This window comes from Sceloporus undulatus, chromosome 1 (genome assembly GCF_019175285.1).
Source record: "Sceloporus undulatus isolate JIND9_A2432 ecotype Alabama chromosome 1, SceUnd_v1.1, whole genome shotgun sequence".
Taxonomy (NCBI): Eukaryota; Metazoa; Chordata; class Lepidosauria; order Squamata; family Phrynosomatidae; genus Sceloporus; species Sceloporus undulatus.
The window spans coordinates 66,562,769-66,570,652 of record NC_056522.1 but is presented as its reverse complement, the minus strand read 5'-3'; positions in this window follow the sequence as shown (position 1 = coordinate 66,570,652).

Sequence of the window (7,884 nt, the reverse complement as noted above, 5' to 3'; positions counted from 1 at the left end):
CCCTTGAGGGCCGTTTGTAACCCGCCTATGTATTTATTTCACCTTCAATTTCTCCCTTTTTTCTCTATATATTCTATAACTGCTATCCATTGTATTTCAACATTATTCTTTTTACCATCTCTCAATAGATATGTCAATGTATCAGAAATTGCCATATCATATAACTTACTATACTATTCTTTTACCAAGGGGGGTCCTTACATTTCTATTTTTTTTTTTGCATGCACCATTATTATTAATTTTATTTATAAAGCACTGTACTATACATAAAATATAGTAAAATAAAATGGACCTGCCAGTGGCATACATTCTAGAAAATAGAATATAATACAAAATTGAAACACAATGAAATTCAACAAAAAATATACAAACAACAGATTAAAATAAACATCAATAAACATCAAATAACAAGTTATTACAACCCATGTAAGAGAAAAAAGGAATCTGTGTATTTTATTTAGACACATACTATATGGAAATGCTTTGTATTATAACCTATGTAAGAGAAATACGATCTGCGTATTGTATTTAGAAGCATTCTATATGGAAACCATCTCCTTCCCCCCAGCACCCTTATTTTTCTGATTTTGTTGTTGTTGTTAATTTTGTTCTTAAAAAGAGACCCACGTAGAAAAAGGTATTTGTCTGTCAATGAAAGACAGCAAGGAGAAGGGCATTCTAGTTCTCTTAATTTATTTATTATTTATTAAATATATACATTTAAAGGAGCTTACAAACAAAACAGGTCTAGAATGTTCCCCGCCTCCCAGGCACAAGACCCCCCCCCCCCACAAGTCTCAAGAAGGAGGAAGGAAGTGGGAAACAACAGAGGATAGGATTAAAGCAAACTCTTTTCATCTGAAGATAACGTAGCAGGAGAGATGATCAGCTTTTAGGTGGAAGGGCAAGCTAGCCATAGGGAGCAACCTGGGAAAGAGCATATAAAGGAGGTTATCACATGGTAATTTTAGGTATTACAAGGTGATTGGTATCTGTGCAATGAGTCCTAGATTACATGCAAGCAGATTTCTCAAAATGCGAAAAGTTGTTGGTTTTTTAATTGAAAGTAGAAAGGATTGTGTAAAATCTTCTTAAAATACTGACATGATGACTTCTACTTGAAGCTTTTGAGCGTGGAAAGAATATGATGTGTTAGCTGCTCCCACTTTGATTTCAAGAGTAATGTCAGCTCTTCCATTGTTCTATGTCCATTTCAAAAATTGTGCTCTTATATTGATATTCTGTCTGAAAAGTGTCCAGATATGTGCTTAGTAAGCCCCATGTTGTTTTACAGGACTATGCTAATTGAAAGCAGTAGGTTAATTTAAAGCAGTGGATTCTCATCAACCTTGTCAATACATGGGGAGAGAAGAGTAAAGTTAGGCTGCAGAAATTAAATGTTACAATATGTGAGTTTGTGCATTTGGCGATCCTGCCTTTGGGGAGGGGGAATAATTCTATTCAGTGCAGACTGCTATTCCCTGATCTGCCAGTTCAGCATTGGCCCAGGCCCTGAGTTTTCTGAAGCAACACCTGAGACATAAGGAAAATGCCTGGTGATGTCATACATTACGTGTTATGCATTAAGTACCAACCACAGTTGCTTACAGCTTGTCATTCAAACATACATAGACAGCATGATGGCCAGTTTGGAGATCAAGAGGAAATCTTACCTAAAGGGCTGTTCCCAGATCAAGATGAAATGAGTGGACTATTTATTCTTACTTATTTAGGGAGATGGGATAAAGAAAAATGTATCTGGCCTACTAAATTCTAGTGAGCAGGTAGATTCAGAACAGATTGGAGGGTGAGTCTTGGAGCCACAATAATTGGAAGGGAGAGAAGAACTAAGTAAATACATAGACCCGCCACCTGGACAATCTGTTCCAAATTGCAGTAATAAATCAATTAATTCTTCAAAATGTAGCAAACTGTTGCTCTCCTAGCTAAACTGGAGATCTGTACACAGGACTTTCCTCTTGACCAGCCCACCCCACCCCCCAAAAAAAACCCCTGGAGAATTCTTTCCAGAGAACAATTTTGTGGCAAATGAACAATAGTAAAATCCATGTAGCATTACGTATCAGTGAAGACATATCTGGGGTAGCCTATGAAAGCTCATGCTGCCAACTTCTTTCTTCAGTTATGGTCTATACAGACCATCCCAAAGGGGCCATCTGTAGCCGCCCCTTTACTTGCTGGATTGGGGCTGTGGCAACGTCACGCTGCAGTCCTGATATGGCCTCTAAAGGGCACAGAAAGGAGACACAAAAAGTAGCTCCTTTTTGTGCCCTTTTTGTGCCCCCCATAGCTGCATCAGCGTGGCTTTATGATGTCCCTTCAGTACTGCATCATGTGGATGCAGCGTTGGAGGTGCATCATGATGGTGCGCACTGTGTGGACTGTTGTGTGCTAAAATGGCACCCTGGGGGTGGGGTTAGGGCATCCTGCATGAGGACGCTGAACCTTGACTCCACCCATAGGACAGTGATTTCTGCTGATCTGCATAGGGCCTTAGTCTCAAAGGTGTTACAAGATCTCTCTACATACTGTTATTAAAACTCACAACAGAATTTGAAGAAGTTGCATGAATTGGCAGCTGAGCCATCTGATTTTCTACCTCTACCATTTAATGAGGACACTTCCCTGTAAATGTAAAATTATTGAAAATAATTACAGTCACACTACAAAAGATGTGAAGCAATTATTTCAAGTAACTAGATATTTGTAGGTGGATATTCCAAAAGTCTTATGTTCTCACTTTCAGAACAGCTCTCTTCATCTTAGAGGGCTCTTCCAGTTTTTCTATATAAAACCCTTTCACTGGAATCCCTAGGGATTCTTTAAGCAGGGCTTTTTCAGATATTTTCAAAGGGCAGGAAGGTTTATATAGGTGTATGGAAAACAACACAATAACTGGGATAAGACAGAATAGTACTTTTCTGGTGGAACTTTCTTTATCATGTACACATACTGCCCGTTAATGCAGGTAATGCTGTAAAGTGAGACAATCATTCTCTCTCTCTCTCTCTCTAAAAGTATTTGTGTGTTCTTGCACATATTTTCCCACAAAATAGACACTTCTTTGCAGATTGTTTCCCATAGTACTATTTTACCCTAAAATATGTTTTAACACGTGTTTTTGTACAGTTTTGAGCCAATTTCTGTATTAAAACATTTAGAGAAGTGTGAAATCCAAAAGATTTCTAATTTTTATGTTGGTCAGGGGAGTATAGATTGGGTCAATTTGTTTTGCAGTGAAGTGCAGATTTAATGAAATTATCTGGCATTCCAAGGATTAGGTTCTTAAATTAGGACCATCCAGAGCCAGATCAGAATTTTCTAGAGGATAGTCAGTATAACCAGAAAAAACACCTAAAAGTTTTTCATGTACAACAGCAGAGGCTTTTTGAGAAATCCAGTGTTCTCTGCCTAATAAGGGATGAATAGCCTCACAAGGTACAGAGGCAGCCTGGATCTCAAAGGAAGTAGTGTGTGTGTGTGTTGCTTATAGAGTTTAAATTTTATCTTTTGGACTTTAAGACTGTTTCACCCCTTTGTCTCTTAGAGCCCACATGCCCAAAAGAAATGGCCTCTGCCTGCATGGATATCCCATGCCACCTGAACTGAGAATAACAACAGCCACAACAGCATCTTGATGAAATGCAGGCCTGTGACATTGTTATATTTTTCTTTTTCTGTTATGATTTTAACACCTTTGCTAGATGAAGAACCCAGTGGAGCTTTGGAAACTTGCATTGTGCATTTTGTACATTTGAGTATTGTGGAAGTTACTGTATTTTACTGTATGGCTAACATGGCTACCCTGGATGCGTATTCACTGATATGTAATGCTACATGGATTTTATGCTTACTATTGTTCATTTGCCATAAAATTGTTCTGTGAAAAGATTTTGACATTCCACCTTAAACATGCACTTACTTAATTTCATGGCAAAACCAAGTTGCATTCAAGAGGCACTTACCCTATTCCTGGCCACTTAGAATGAAATGCTCAGAACACTTCAGGTGCATTGACTTCAATTGGATAATGATTTCTGGTTGCTGACTTTATACTTAACCCTGCATGAATCTTCTGTGAGAATAGCTTGATTATTACCACACATTTGTTTAGAACCACTGCATCTTATTATTTACTTGGATATAAAACAACTGTGGTTATTTCCTGAAACTTGTTTTTGAAGCATGGTTCACTGCCAATTCATATTTGAAATATTCATTCTTACCACCATGAAACATACTGTGTAATGAAGCTAGCTCAGAGCTGTGGGCAAACATTTTCCAATGCTGTTTCAATTTAAAGATTAGCAGAAAAAGCTGAGATATGTATTGTTTTGCTGGCCAAGGCAGAAGGCTAGGCTCTTAGTAGTTGTATGAGGCATGACCTGTGTTATGTGTCCCTATATAGTGTCCCTAATGGCTACCTATTGTGGTGGTCTGTGATAAATGAAAGTCCCTCAATTTATCAGGACCTCTATCCCTGGGGGAGGGGGGTACTGTAATATGACAAGTGATGACATCACTGGTGGTGTGAGGGCAACTGGAAAAGAACCTTCTTCAGTACTCTGCCTCTTTCTTCATTCCTTTTAACAGCCTTAGCTTGGGTAGTGCTTGTCCTTATTGACAGTTACCAGTAGAAGGCCAAGCAATGTCCCAATGCATTGCTGGGAAGTGACAAATTAATTCATTGGTTGGTGGCAGTGATTTGTTTTTGGGATTAAAGTGGTCTCAAGGGATCCCATCCAGCTCAGTGGAGTGGAGTGGGACCATAGAGAACCATCACATGTTGGCACTGGGTTTGTCTGCTTCTGTCTTACTCCCTGGGAGGGAATTTAAGACACGGTAGGAAGCAGAGAAACCTTGGTGCTATTGAATTCTGTTGCCATTGCCCTACCCTGGGACCTAAACTCCACTAAACTCTAGGTCCAAGCTGTGGTGCCTGTACCATGCTGTTTCCATTTATGTTCTTTCCCAGTAGTGACAGTGCCACTGTCCAGATAATAGCAGTTGGGTTCATCCCCGCAATATGTTTCTTATTGGAACTAAGTGGTTGCTTAGCTCTAATAAGTGCAAAATGAACAGCATTTTATTTTATTCAAATACAATATTGTGGTATACCTGCTATGGTGATAAAAGGGTTCCCAGGGGGAGCAGCTTCAGATCAATTTATATACTTGTCTGTTACATGTATACTGAAGCTGCCCCTTTACTGGCCAGATCAGGGCTGTGGCCCCAATCTGGCCTCCAGAATGTGCAAAAAGGAGCTACAAAAAGCGGCTCCTTTTTACACCCTCCAAGAGGTACAATAGCCATGGCAGCATGGCCTTCTGACACCCCTTTGATGTTGCAGAGGGGGTGTCATCATGGTGAGAGGGAGCACGCCAAAGAGGGGGGGGGAGAGAAAGCATGCCCACACCTCGCCCGTACCTCGTCTGTCACTCTCAGGATGGGGGGGGGGCCCGGCGGAGGAGGGGGAAGAGGAGGGGGAAGAGGGGAAAGGGGAAGGGGGGGGGGAAGGGCAGGAAGGAAGGAAGGTTCATCTTGGGATGCTATTTGCAAGGGGGAAAGGGAAAGGGAGCATCTCCAAAAATGATTCATCATTGATTCATCATAAATGTCAACATTTATTTCATTTCTATACCACCTTTTTCCCCAGAAAAGGATCCAAGGCAGTGCAAATGTCTGGTTTTGATGGTTGTATCTGCACTACAGAATGAAGTTTGACACCACTTCATTATGGCTCTGTGCTATGGAATCTTGAGATTTGTAGTTTTGAGGAGCTGTTTAGCCATCTTTGTCAGGTACCGCAATAAACCACAAATCCCAGCATTCCACAGCATGGAGCCAAGGGCAGTTAAAGTGGTGTCAAACTGGATTATTTCTTCAGTGCAGATGCAAACTGAGTCCTTCCTCTGAAGGTGTTCACATCAGATAAATTCAGGCTGCTCTGGTCTGACCCCAACTAATGGAAACTTGGGAATCCTGAAGGTTTAGATAAATTATTGAATTATTGGTTTGGTCTCAGAAGTTTGTTTCAAACTCCAAAATCCAAAATACATCTAGTCCTCAGCATTTTGGATAAGGGAGACTCAACGTGTAGTTGATAAGAGATTATTATTATTATTATGTATATTTTACTATATTGTATATGGATATAATTGCTGAAAGGAAAGTCAGAAGTCATCTTTTCTTTTTATATATATATTTCCTTTTAGAGCCTTCCTTCTTTTCTCTTCCTTCCTTCTTTTCTCTCCCTCCCTCCCTCCCTAACTCCCTATCATTCTTCCTTCCTTCCTGTCTTGCTTTGCTTTTTCTTCTTCTTCTTCCTCCTCCCCTCCTACCTCCTCTCTTTTCGCAGGAAGGGAGACTTTTTTCTGGTAAAAGTGTGGTGGAGGAGGAGGAGCTGAGGGGCTCGGATGGAAAGGGAAAGAGGGGGAATGAAGTCGCAGGGAGGGACCTGCCCTCTCCCTCTCTCTCTGAGCCTCCCTCCCTCTTTCCCTCTCCATCTGAGTGCTCTGTGTTTTTGACAGACGGGAGAAGGAGGAAAGAGCTTGAACATGCCCGCACCCCAAGGGGGGGGGCCAGACCCCCCCGACTCCCCCCCCCCCCCTTGGCTATGCTCCTGGGTGTTGCCTCTGTCAGTTGGTAATGTTATAAACCCTGGTTAGTGCTAATGGTGCCAGAGATAATTTGCTTCGCAAATGTGCATGGAGATGGAGCACAAAGGGAATAGGTATCAGACCAGAAATGCCGGCTGTTGTGTATGGGACAGTGCCAGCTATGGCCAATCTAGAGGCTTTGTGAACAACGTGATTACTGATTTGGATGTACAAATGTAAATGATGAAGGTCCTAGCCTCAGATCTTGGAATCTTTGACAGCTCATTGATCAACACCATAGATGAAGCTATTATACTATGCTGTATTTTTAAATGCAGTCAGTTAACACATTAATTTATGAGTTACTGATGGTTGAGAAATCAAGTGCTGCCATGTATGTACGATAGCTGAAATGGTAGCTAATGCAAGAAAACATGGGGAAATGTTGATTAGCAAACATTGCCAGGCACATTCCTCCAAATAATTGATGTCATGTGTTGTTCTAATCTTTGTTTTACAATGGAAAACTTCTCATAGAGTGTAGTGTAGATATGTCAGGCCATATTCTCTCACTGAGGTTTTCACATTTGATTCTGGAATGTTTTGCTATATTGAGAATGTACTCTCGTTGGCAGATAACATGGTTTTATTTTGTTGAATGGAAAATACATCACACATAAGGATAGAATACCTTTTAAGCTGTAAAAAAATCAATGAATTCATAACTCTTGTGAAAAATAATACTCTAAATATTTCAGTTTGGGTTTTTTCTAACTTGACATCTGCTATCTTTCCATAGATTTCTCCCCTTGTGTCTGTGCTGTTGTTGTTTTTACACAAATGATGTATGAAATTATTTGTGTTTTGTAGAAATCTCTGAAGTAAAAAAAGTTTGGCTGATTATTACTTCCTTTAGTGCTATACTCCACAGGGAAATTATTATGGAAAGATTATATACGGCATTATAATAATATTAGCTTGGCTGCTTACAGCTGCTGAAGCTTTTCATCAATCATTTGACAATCACATGGTAAAACAAAACCAGCAATAAGTCTTGTATCATCTTACAAACTGAAAATTTATTAGAGGAGCAGAAACCATAATACATTTCTTAGTATTTAAGCTGTAGTTTGTCGTTTTTCCTGTAAGGGAAAATTTCATATTAGAGGAGCAGAAACCATAATACATTTCTTAGTATTTAAGCTGTAGTTTGTCGTTTTTTCCTGTAAGGGAAAATTTCATAGAAAATCACATATGCTCCATA